The sequence below is a fragment of the Trichechus manatus genome, unplaced genomic scaffold (assembly GCF_000243295.1).
Source record: "Trichechus manatus latirostris isolate Lorelei unplaced genomic scaffold, TriManLat1.0 scaffold00011, whole genome shotgun sequence".
Lineage (NCBI taxonomy): Eukaryota > Metazoa > Chordata > Mammalia > Sirenia > Trichechidae > Trichechus > Trichechus manatus.
Window position 1 is genome coordinate 16,822,497 of NW_004443947.1, and position 11,693 is coordinate 16,834,189.

The 11,693-nt window shown below is 39.2% G+C and overlaps 1 pseudogene; it reads left to right on the forward strand.

Moving 5' to 3' along the window:
• The first annotated feature begins 8,919 nt into the window (after positions 1 to 8,919).
• LOC105756022 (transmembrane protein C1orf162 pseudogene) lies at positions 8,920 to 9,317 on the forward strand (annotated as a pseudogene).
• Positions 9,318 to 11,693: the final 2,376 nt, after the last annotated feature.

Sequence of the window (11,693 nt, forward strand, 5' to 3'; positions counted from 1 at the left end):
CCTTCATAACCCAGACGCTGCCTATATTATTAATAAAAGTCAGGTAAATTAATGTCACTACCATTATTAGTTTATTTCTGGATTTTATTCTATAAATGTTATATGTTACATATTTCCTAAAACATCATGTTTGGATACCCCAAATTACCCCCAGCATAACTTCAGAATATTAATAAGTGATGTGTATAAGTTTGGATGACTTGGTTGAAGCAATAGAGTCTAACTCCACTATGCAAAAAAAAACAAAAACTGAAAGGCCATGAGGGAATTCACAGAATAAATGGGTGGAACTGACTTAGAAAGAGATTTCTAGAGGGCACCAGGAGAGAACCAGAGCAAGATCATCACAGCAGCAATTGCTGAGTCTGCTTGCCTTGTTAGAAAGAATAATCTTCCATCCTTTCTCCTGCTTTGTTTTCATTTCCTCAGGCCTCAAGTCTTGGAGGAGGGGAGGGCATCTAACTGGTTCAGCCTGTGCCTGGATGCTTGTTCTGCTATGGCAACAGGGATAATATATGTACTTTTGTATCCATCCTATAAGATCACACAAAATAGGGGAAAGAAAATCTTCCTTCACCAATATTTGTGGTGCCATTAAGAAGGGGATAATGAGGTTGGTAGTCAAAAATAAACAAATAATAATTCCACTACAATTATAAAACATATAGTAAGTATTGTACCCCATAGGGAAATTGTAGTAGGCATTATTTACTCCTGCTCACAATTTCCTGGTTCTCCTCAAGTTTGACACCCTGGAATCACGTCATGTGAGTTGCTTTGGTCAAAGATATGTGAGTGAAAGTGATGTGTGTTTCGTATCTCCATTTAAGTTTTTAACTGCTGGTGCTCAATTCCCCAACTCTCCTCTCCCCCCTACTAAAACAAGTAACCTTTCAGGAGGAAAAGCTTCTGTCACCTTGGATCCCAGAATGCAATCACATAAAGCACAGAGCCTCACTAAAAGACAGTAACTTGAAACAAAAGCAAGAAATGAACTTGAGTTGTTCAAGCCATTGAGATATTGTGGAATTTGTTACCACAGCCTATCTCTTCCGATACACACATAATGCAGTATGGTAGTAGGAACACACACTTTTGTGTCACCTTAACATTGTTAAAATTTAAGTTCTGATTATTAGTGAATATATGACCTTGGGAAAGTTGATTAACTTCACTTTATGAGTTTCTGTATTTATAAAATGGGAAAGTCTATATCAAAACCATAGGTGTGATACTACCTAAAACTTATAGGATAGGAAGGAGTCCCTTGGTGGTGCAAATGATTAATGTGCTCAGCTGCTAACTCAAAGATTAGAGGTTTGAGTCCACCCAGTAGCACCTTGGAAGAAATGTCTGGTGATCTGCTTCCAAAAAGTCACAGTCTTAAGAGCTCTATGAAGCACAATTCTACTCTGATACACAGGGGGTTTCCATGATTCAAAAGTGACTCAATTGTAACCAGTTTTATAAATAGGAAAATCAGAAAGCTGAAGTCAGAACACTGAACAGGTTATTTGGAAATACCAATATTTAAAGTGAGTGTAGAAAAAATAGTTGACGAAGGAGACTTGGGATCAGTAATTACAGATTTAAGAGTAAAACAAGGAGAGAGTAGAACTACAACATAGGAGGAAAGAGAGAAATACTGCAGAATGAACAAGATAAGTTCTGAAATTTATCCATTATATGACAACTAGAAGATAGTTGATAACTTTAGTAACAGCAAATAAATTACTTTGTATTTATTCCATTGGATATGAGGTACTTTATATTAAAGTATTAAGAACTACATGCCACAACATGAATGAACCTTGAAAACATTATGCTGAGGGAAATTAGTCAATATCAAAAGAACAAATATTGTATGATTTCACTAATGTGAAATACCTACAATATGCAAAGGGATAGAGATTACTGTCTAATAGTGGTTACCAGGGGCAGGAGGGACAGCGTCAGGCTGGATTCTCTAGAGAAGCAAAACCAGTAAACCATATAAATATCTATATAAAGAGATTTATAGCAAAGAAATGGCTCACATGGTTGTAGAAGCTGGAATGTCCCAAATCCGTAGGTCAGGCTGGAGGCTTCTCCTGATTCATGCAGCTGCAGGGGCTGCCAAACCCAAGATCGACAAGTTAGATGGCTGGATTCTTGTTCATAGGCTGTGAAGACCAATGAATCCCAAGATCGGCAAGCAAGACTGCAGGTAAACTGCTAGCTTAAGTCCCAAGAACCAGAGATCAGATGAACAGGAACCAGCTACAGGATCCAGAGCGAGCAATAACATGCTAGCATTGCCAGAGAGTCTACTTATATTCATGCAGGCCACACCCCCAAGGAAACTCCCTTTCAACTGATCAGCTATTCACAGAAGATTCCATCATGAAAGTGATTGCATTATATCAAGTCTCATCATGGAACTGATCACAACATCATACAACTGCCAAACCACTGAGAATCATGGCCACGCCAAGTTGACACAGAACCTTAACAATCACGATGGGAAAAGGGGAGAAATTACTGTTTAGGTAGCATTGAGTTTTTGTTTATGAAGATGGAAAATTTGGCAGTGGATATTGGTGATGGTTGCATAATATGATTGAATTATTAATGTAATTGATTTTATTGAAATGTACACATGAAAATGTTGAATTGGCAAATGTGTTTTTTATATTTTTACAATAAAAATTTTAAAAATAGGTAAAAAAAATTCAGAGAATAAAGTACTAAGAACTAAGTACACCATTAAAACAGGGGAAACAGAAAAGATCTGAATTGTGGTGGGGTGGGAGAAAAGCATGCAGAGGAAAGATACAACGTTGAGACTATAATTGATGAAGGACATCTCTGAGCACCTTGATAACCTGGTTAAAAAGGAAACATGATGTACTGAAAGGAAGTGTATAAGTTAAATAAGACCAATTTGTTGAAAATATTTTCACATCGGTATCTACCAAAGGGAATCTGTGCTAACTTTGTTGATGATAACTTCATAAAAGAAGCCCTGGTGGTGCACCGGTTAAAATGCTCAGCTGCCAACCAAAATGTTGTGGTTCGAACCTATCAGCTGCTCCACAAGAGAAAGATGTGGCAGTAAGATTACAACCTAGGACACCCCATGGAGCAGTTCTACTCTGTCCTACAGATTGTTATCAGTCTAAATTGACTCGATGGCAACAGATTAATGTCATAAAGCCAGTATTTCCCATATGCCTCTTCCTTTCATTGTTTTTGATAAAATCTAAGCGCTAAATGAGAAATCAGCATTCTGTGACAGAATTTCAATGAGGAGTAGTAGAATTAATTACATAACTAAATTTCAATTCCTGTTGCATATAGAGATTCTTTGAACCAAAATATGCTAAAAACTAAGATACGCTTGACATTAAGGAAAAAAAAGTTTTCACCATCTCCAGAAAGAATTCTGATACATCAGATTTTGGCCAGATAATTTAGTTATTCTGAGAATAATATATTGATCCCTCACCCCAAAATTTGCATTAAAATTCCAAAAACCTTCATATTTATAATACTTGTGCCACAGTTGTGAGATATCTTTTAAAAAAACCAAAATCCTTTGAGCTTAAGTCTACCGCATATATGAGACCATGCTTCCTCTTTTGCTATTTTGTGTTTAAAAAAAAAATATTTTGAGATCATCTCCTGACAAGAAGTCTTCTGGAACACTATCTTTTGTGATTCATTTTCTCCATTTCTAATATGGGAAAAAAATTATGATCTCTTTTGAATGAAAGATAAAGCATACTCCATGAGTATAAATTGCCCAGTTTTGAAGAGTATAAATTCAATCCTGAGGAATTGATCAGGTTTCCTGTACATCATGTCCTTTAAAAGAGAAGAGAGAAATTATTAATTTATAATACCTCGTGATTTTCACATAATTTCTTTTTAGCAATTAAAAAAAAATCTCTACACTTCAACTGTTTTCCTTCCCCTTAAAGGATTTAGCTTAAGATTGAAATCTTCTTCTCTGTCTCTCTCTCTCTCTCTCTCTCTGTGGATGTGTACATGTTTTGCATTGAGCTATTAGCAGTGCTACCATACAACCTATGAAACTGAAAAAGAAATAGTTACCTTTTACTTTCCAAATGAGCAGATATGAGCTAGGTGAAATATGTGGCTCTGTGTATTTATTTCCAACTTAAATTGCAGTTCTTTCATCTTGTTTTATCATGCATGCACACATTGCATGCTATGGAATGAGGCTGATCCAACCAATCTCTTAGATACACACTGTGTTTTCAATATAGTTACTGCAAAGAGAGAGGATTTCAAGTTGGAATTTTTCCTGGGATCATCCCTAGGTGGGGGCCAATCACTAGGCAAGTGTTGGGAGCTTATTGCCAATCACTGAAGAAAATAGTCACATAGACCTCTGGGAGCTCAAGACTTTCCCTTCTCTTTTAGGGGACAGATGTGTCATCTAAGTCACAGGAATAATGATGTTCATAAACTACAGATCGGGGGCAGCTGTGTTCAGAAAGAGTGAGTCTGCATCAGCATCATATCCAGTGCATTTTTACACTACCCACAGGTCATTCTCTCCTTCTTGCTCACTGGATTGCCTCCAAAAATATTTTTAATGAGATTTTCATTGAATTTCAAATCAATATGTCAGCCAAAAGAGAGAGCAGGGAGTTTAAAAAAATGAATGTCATGGGATTACAAAGTGGAAAGTATAATTGTCATTGGCCATTAAAATTATATTTTATTATTATGTTTATGATTTTTTCAGGCAGCAAAAGATATGGCATTTGTCCTTATTTTGAAATTAAAGTAAAATATTAACAAAGTGTTGGGGGAGATGGGGAGAATTGTACTGGTTAATGTTCTGTTGCCCCGTAAAGATTGTTATCTTTTTCTACAGGCAATATGTTTCTTTCTGACACATTTTCTTCTGCCTGTTTCTAGCTCTATTATTATCCCATGGTGAAATTTTTCCCATCCAGAATTTAATCTACTATTCCTGAAAACAGGTATTCAAATCTCTGCTTATTTCAGAGGAAAGTTTGCCTAAGTTTATTGTAACTCTTCTGCTATTGCCTACTGAAAACAAAAAAATATATATCTTTCACTACAGAAAATATTACTGGATGGTTTGGCAAATGTGCAAGCTGCCTTTGCCAATTTCTTCAATTAAGTATCTGCTCATTATCTACAGAGGCCAAGTTGCAGAACCATGGAAGAACACAGAATATTCTAATTGGCCTTGATGGATGTTGTTGTTGTTGTGTTACTGTTAGGTGCCATTGAGTAGGTTAGGTGCCTAACTGAAGCCATGGTGCAGAATGAAACATTGCCAGGTCCTGCACCATCCTCACAATCATTGTTATGCTTGAGCCCATTGCTGCAGTCACTGTGTCAATCCATCTCCTTGAGGGTCTTCCTCTTTTTTGCTGACTATCTACTTTACCAAGCATGATGTCCTTCTCCTGGGACTGGTCCCTCCTGATAACATATACAAAGTATGTGACATGAAGTCTCGCCATCCTTGCTTCCAAGAAGCATTCTGGCCGTACTTCTTCTAAAACAGGTCTGTTTGTTTTTCTGGCAATCCGTGGTGTATTCAACATTCTTCACCAACACCATAATTCAAAGGCATCGATTCTTCTTCGGTCTTCCTCATTCATTGTCCAGCCTTCACATGCATATGAGACGATTGAAAATACCATGGCCTGGGTTAGGCACACTTTAGTCCTTAAAGAGACATCTTTGTTTTTAACACTTTAATGAAGTCTCTTGTAATAGGTTTGTCCAATGCAATGCATCGTTTGATTTCTTGACTGCTGCTTCCATAGGTGTCGATTGTGGATCCAATTGAAATGAAATCTTTGACAGCTTCAATATTTTCAATATTTTCTGTTTATCATGATGTTGCTTATTGGTCCAGTTATGAGGATTTTTGTTTTCTTTATGTTGAGTTGTAATCCTTACTGAAGGTTGTAGTGTTGATCTTCATCAGTAAGTGCTTCAAGTTCTCTTCACTTTTGGCAAGCAAAGTTGTGTCATCTGCATAATGCCTAGTTCTTCTTCATAGAGTCCAGCTTCCGGTTTATTTGCTCAGCATACAGATCAAATAAGTATGGTGAAAGGATACAAGCCTGGCACACAACTTTCCTGATTTTAGACCACACGGTAACAGTATCCCCTTGTTCTGTTCGAATGACTGCCTCTTGGTCTATGTACAGGATATGGAAAAATAAAAAAGAAAAGCAAGTACATTCACCTTAAGGATGGAAAAGAATAATTGTGTATTAGTCTATTAAAATGCCTGTGTTTGTTTATTTTGGTGCTTGCTCCTTGCAGCTGCTTTAAATAGCTATTTTCAAGTAAAAGACATACCTTGTCCACCATAGGAATAGCTTCTGAACTTCAATTATGTATTTTTCAGTCATTCCTCATCATAGACATTGCTGTTTATGTCCCTGTTATATCCTGTTATTTTTTTTCTGATTCCACATACCCTCATTTCTTTCTGTTACTCTTATAGTAACAGAACCAGACCCTGTGGCAAGGATGTGGGTGTAAGAAGTGAACTTGAGAGGTGATCGCAGAAGCTATGGTAGGGGAGTGGGGAAGGGAAGGGAAGGGAATGGAAGGGAAGGTAGCCAAAACAGGAGGAGTTAATGAGCTCATTATTGTTGTTGGCAACTGGAGCTAAGCCATGCTGAGGACCTCTGGGGATGATAAAGAACATGGCTCAGGCTTGTCCCATCTCAAGGGTGAAGAATTTGGGGTATTTATCCTCTCATTCTCTTCCATCATTGGTTGAGAATTGCTTCCTGGAGGTCATTCACTCCTTAGCCCTTTATGCCTGCTGTGTGTTTGGAGTAAGGTTGCCAGAGAAAACCACAGGGGGACAGTGCAGATACTAGCTGTAAGGAGCCATAGGTGAGAGTAGGAGGCCAACAATGTGCACAAAAGCAGTGAAATCCAAGAGGAATATCTCTCTTTTCCTGATCATGGGTAAATTTTTTACCTTTCCTTTGCATTTCACTTCTTGCTAACGACATCTCTGCTGGACATTGACACAATTTCTACATTTTTTGAAGTACCAATTACATAAGGCTGAGGAAGCAGCAGACTTCTGCTAAGGTTTAGGTAAAAACTTCTCAGTACACACATGTAGATGCAAGAGACTAAATGAGCAGCTTCAGTCCAGAAGTGAGATGGGAAGGCAGAGAGGGTTAGGAGCTGGTTGAATGGACACGGGGAATCAGGGGTGGAAAGGAGGAGTGTGCTGTCACAGTATGGGGAGAGCAATTAGAGTCACATAACAATATATGTATAAATTTTTGTATGGGAGACTAACTTGAAATGTAAACTTCATTTAAACTACAACAATAAACAGAAAAAGAAAATTCAGAGGACTGGCACTTCAAGGACTTTTCTGGTAATCTTGAGCATATGAAAGACAAGTTGCTTCACTTTGCACCACCTACCTTAAGAAAGCAGCCTGGTATTTAGTGGGCCTCTTTAGATTTTGGAGGCAACGTATACAATACATCTGAATATGCTGATCTGACCCATTTGCTGAATAACCAGCCCACAATGCTGCCAGTTTTGGGTAAATCCTAGAATAAGATCTAAAACTAATTTAGACTACAATGCAAACTGCTGTAATACTTGAACCTTATTAATCAGCTCTACTGGGTTGAATAAATCAAAACCCACTGCTATGGAATCAATTCCGACTATAGAGGCTCTATAGGACAGAGTAGAACTTCCCCCTACTGTTTCCAAGGCTGTAATCTTTACGGAAGCAAACTGCAAACTCTTTCTCCTGCAGAGCAGCTGGTGGGTTTGAACCTCTGACCTTTCAGTTAGCAGCCAAGTGCTTAACTACTGTGCCACCAGGGCTCTTTGGTGTTAGGTGCCATTGAGCGGGTTCCGACTCAACGACCCCATGTGTAACAGAAGAAAACACTTCCCCGTCCTGCACCATCCTCACAATCAGTAAAATTTTGCTGAAGTTCTCCTTACTGGGTTGAATAGTGTCGCACAAAAATTCATGTCCACTCAGAACCTGTGAATCCTATCTTATTTGGAAATAGGATCTTTTCAGATCCTATTTAACCTCAAGTTAAGATGAGATTATACTGGATTAAGTTGAGACCTATATCTAACTTGACTAATGTCCTTATAATAAGAGGGAAATTTGGACACAGAGACACAGACATTTGGAAGAAGACCATGTGAGGATGCTGCACAAGCCAAGGAAGGCCAAGGTTTGCTGGTAACCACCAGAAGCTAGGAGAGGGGCATCGGACAAGTTCTTTTTCAGAAGCTCCAGAAGGCATCAACCCTGCCAACACCTTGCTTTTGGACTTCTAACCTCCTGAACTGTAAGAGAATAAATTTATCTTGTTTCAAGCCATCCAGTTGGTGGTAATTTGTTAGGAAATTAATAACCAGCAAATCTAATGGTACTCAAAGTGTCTGGGACTGATAGAGATGATATAAGGAGCCTCTAGCAAATCTCGATAGGAGAGTCACAGCACAGACCCCCAAGGACTTTAAAGCAATGCTATGACCTCTTCCACAGATTCTCCTCTTAAAAAATAGCTCCTGGCTTCTTCCTAAGCTTTGGTAAAAACGGAACACCTGACCATGGGATTCAAAGTGACTATGCAACCTGAGCTACCCATCATGAACTGGGTGATATCTGACCTACGAAGCCATAAAGTGGGCGTACAGCAGCATCCACTGTCAAGTGGAAGTAATATTTGTGAATGGGCTTAAGCAGGTTCTGAAGGCAAAATTTCTACACTACTGTCCTGTGAGTTTTGTTGGTGGGAATCAGTTCTAAAGAGATCAATCAATTCGTGGTGCTGGACAAGTTCACATTTTTGAACCTGTGACGCTGAGAACCATCTGCTGAGCCGTGGGGAAGACAGCATGGGAAGAGGTTTCTCCAAATCAGGACCCAACCATGGCCAACAAGACATCCCCTGCACAACAGCCCCAGTGATTAGCTCTCCTCCCTGCCCTGATGCCAGCCCCAATAAAGAGCTTCTTCATTTGATTTTGGCCTTTTTGCTGGGGTTCTACTGACACTGCTGCTAATGGCCTTTGTCTTCCTCATCATAAAGAGCTACAAAAAATGTCACTCCAGTCTCCAGGCCCTGGATCCTCACTCAGATCCTCCAGCTAAGCTATTGGACATCCCAGAGGAGTCACTTACCTATGCCAGCATGACTTTCAAAACCTCAGAAGCAAAGAGCAATCACTTGACTGAAAACCATTTTGCAGACTTGGACCCCATTGTCTATGCCCAAATTAAAGTGACAAACTAGCCCTGCCTTTCCAGTGAGGCAGGCATCCAGTTCCTCTCATCTCAGCCCCATCTCTGTATGTTGCTCTCCCTCATTAAAAATTTTAGACCACAAAAAAAAAAAGTTCTCAGCACACATTTTAACCCCTCGGGGGGCAGGAACCCAAACCCATTGCCATGGAGTGGATTCCGACTCATAGAGACTCTACAGGACAGAGTAGAACTGCCCCCATAGGTTTCCAGGGAGCGGCGGGTGGATCCGAACTGCCGACCTTTTGGTTAACAGCCTGAGCTCTGAACTACTGGACCCCACCATCAGAGTTTCTGATTCAGTAGGTCTGGGGCAGTGACTCAGTGGTTAAGAGCTATGGCTGCTAACCAAAAGGTTGGCAGTTGGAACTCACCAGCCACTGTTTGGAAACTCTGTGCGGCAATTCTACTCTGTCCTACAGGGTCGCTATGAGTCGGAATCTACTCCACAGCAATGGATTTGGTTATGTTTGGTTTGGGGGCGGTGCACGAGAATTCGTATTTCAAACAAGGTTTCACGTGACACCAAGACTGCTAGTCAGGAGATCACACTTTGAAAATCACTGATTTAGAGTGGTTGGACTGAAGGAAGATTTATTCCTACATAGATAATTTAAAAATTAAATTATTTTAAAAATCCTTCAGCCATTCCCACCTTCAGGAATTTCCAGTGATCATGTTAGAGGTAGGGCTTAGTGTTCTCTCTCTTCTTTATCTCTTTCTTTTTCTGGCTCCCTCACCTCTTTGAAGAACTGACTTTGATAACTCAAAAATCCTCTTTTTTGTTACACAGACACTTGAATTGTTGTTGTCCTCATCTATTCAGGCCAAGCCTACAGGCTGTTTATTTTACCAAAGGGCTTTGCTAAATGAAGACAGTTCTCCTATTAACTTATTTCTGGTAATGACTCTTAAACTAACAATTTAAATCTCTCAATTATATTTCATAATAAATTATTATGAACTTTCATTTGTTGGTTTATGGAACTAAGTCTTTATGAGAGTCTTCAGCGAGTTTAGAGTTTTTTTAAGTAGCTAATTTTATTTTATTTTTATTTTTTAATGTACCTTAAGTGAAAATTTACAACTCAAGTTAGTTTCTCATACAAAAATTCACAAACATTGGTATGTGTCCCTAGTTGCTCTCTCTATAATGTGACAGCACACTCCTCCCTTCATCCCAAATTTCCCATGTCCATTCAACCAGCTCCTGTCCCTTTCTGCCTTCTCATCTTTCCTCCGGACAGGAGCTACCCGTTTAGTCTCATGTATCTACTTGAACTAAGAAGCACACTCTTCATGAGTATCACTTTATGTGTTATATTCCAATCTAATCTTTGTCTGAAGAATTGGCTTTGGGAATGGTTTTAGTTCTGGATTAACAGAGAGTCTGGGAGCCATGTCTTCTGCGGTTCCTCCAGACTCAGTCAGAGTATTTAGTCAAGTCTTTTTACTAGAATTTGAGTTCTGCCCCCTATTTTTCACCTGCTCCATCAGGGACTCTCTGTTGTGGTAGCCAGGCACCATCTAGTTCTCTTGGTCTCAGGCTGATGGAGTCTCTGGTTTATGTGGCCCTTTCTGTCTCTTGAGCTAAAATTTTCCTTGTGTCTTTTGGTGTTCTTCATTCTCCTTTTCTCCAGGTGAGTTGGGACCAACTGATGCATCTTAGATGGCTGATCACTAGCTTTTAAGACCACAGATGCAACTCACCAAAGTGGGATGCAGAACATTTTCTTAATAAACTTTGTTATGCCAATTGACCTAGATGTCCCCTGAAACCATGGTCCCCAGACTCTTACCCTTGCTACTCTCTCCCTCGAAGTGTTTCGTTGTATTCCGGAAACTTCTTAGTTTGTGTTTAGTCCAGTTGTACTGAATTCCCATGTGTTGTGTGTTGTCCTTCCCTTCACCTTGTCTACTATCTAGTTAGTGAATGTCCCTCTCCCTCCCATCAGAGAATGTTTTCTACTATGTTTAAATCTTTCGTGGAGTTCTTATAACAGAGGTCTCATACAATATTTGTCCTTTTCTGACTAATTTCACTCAGCATAATGCCTTCCAGATTCATTCATGTTATGAGATCTTTCACAGATTCATCGTTGTTCTTTATCCTTTAGTAATATTCCATTGTGTGATTACACCATAATTTATCTACTCATCTGTTGATGGGCACCTAGGTTGTTTCCATCTTTTTGCTCTTGTGAACAGTGCTGCAATGAACATGGGAGTGCATATATCTATTTGCGTGATGGCTCTCATTTCTCTAGGATATATTCCAAAGAGTGGGATGGCTGGATCATATGGTACTTCTATTTTTAGTTTTTGAAGGAAGTGCCAAATCGATTTCCAGAGTGGTTGTACCATTTTT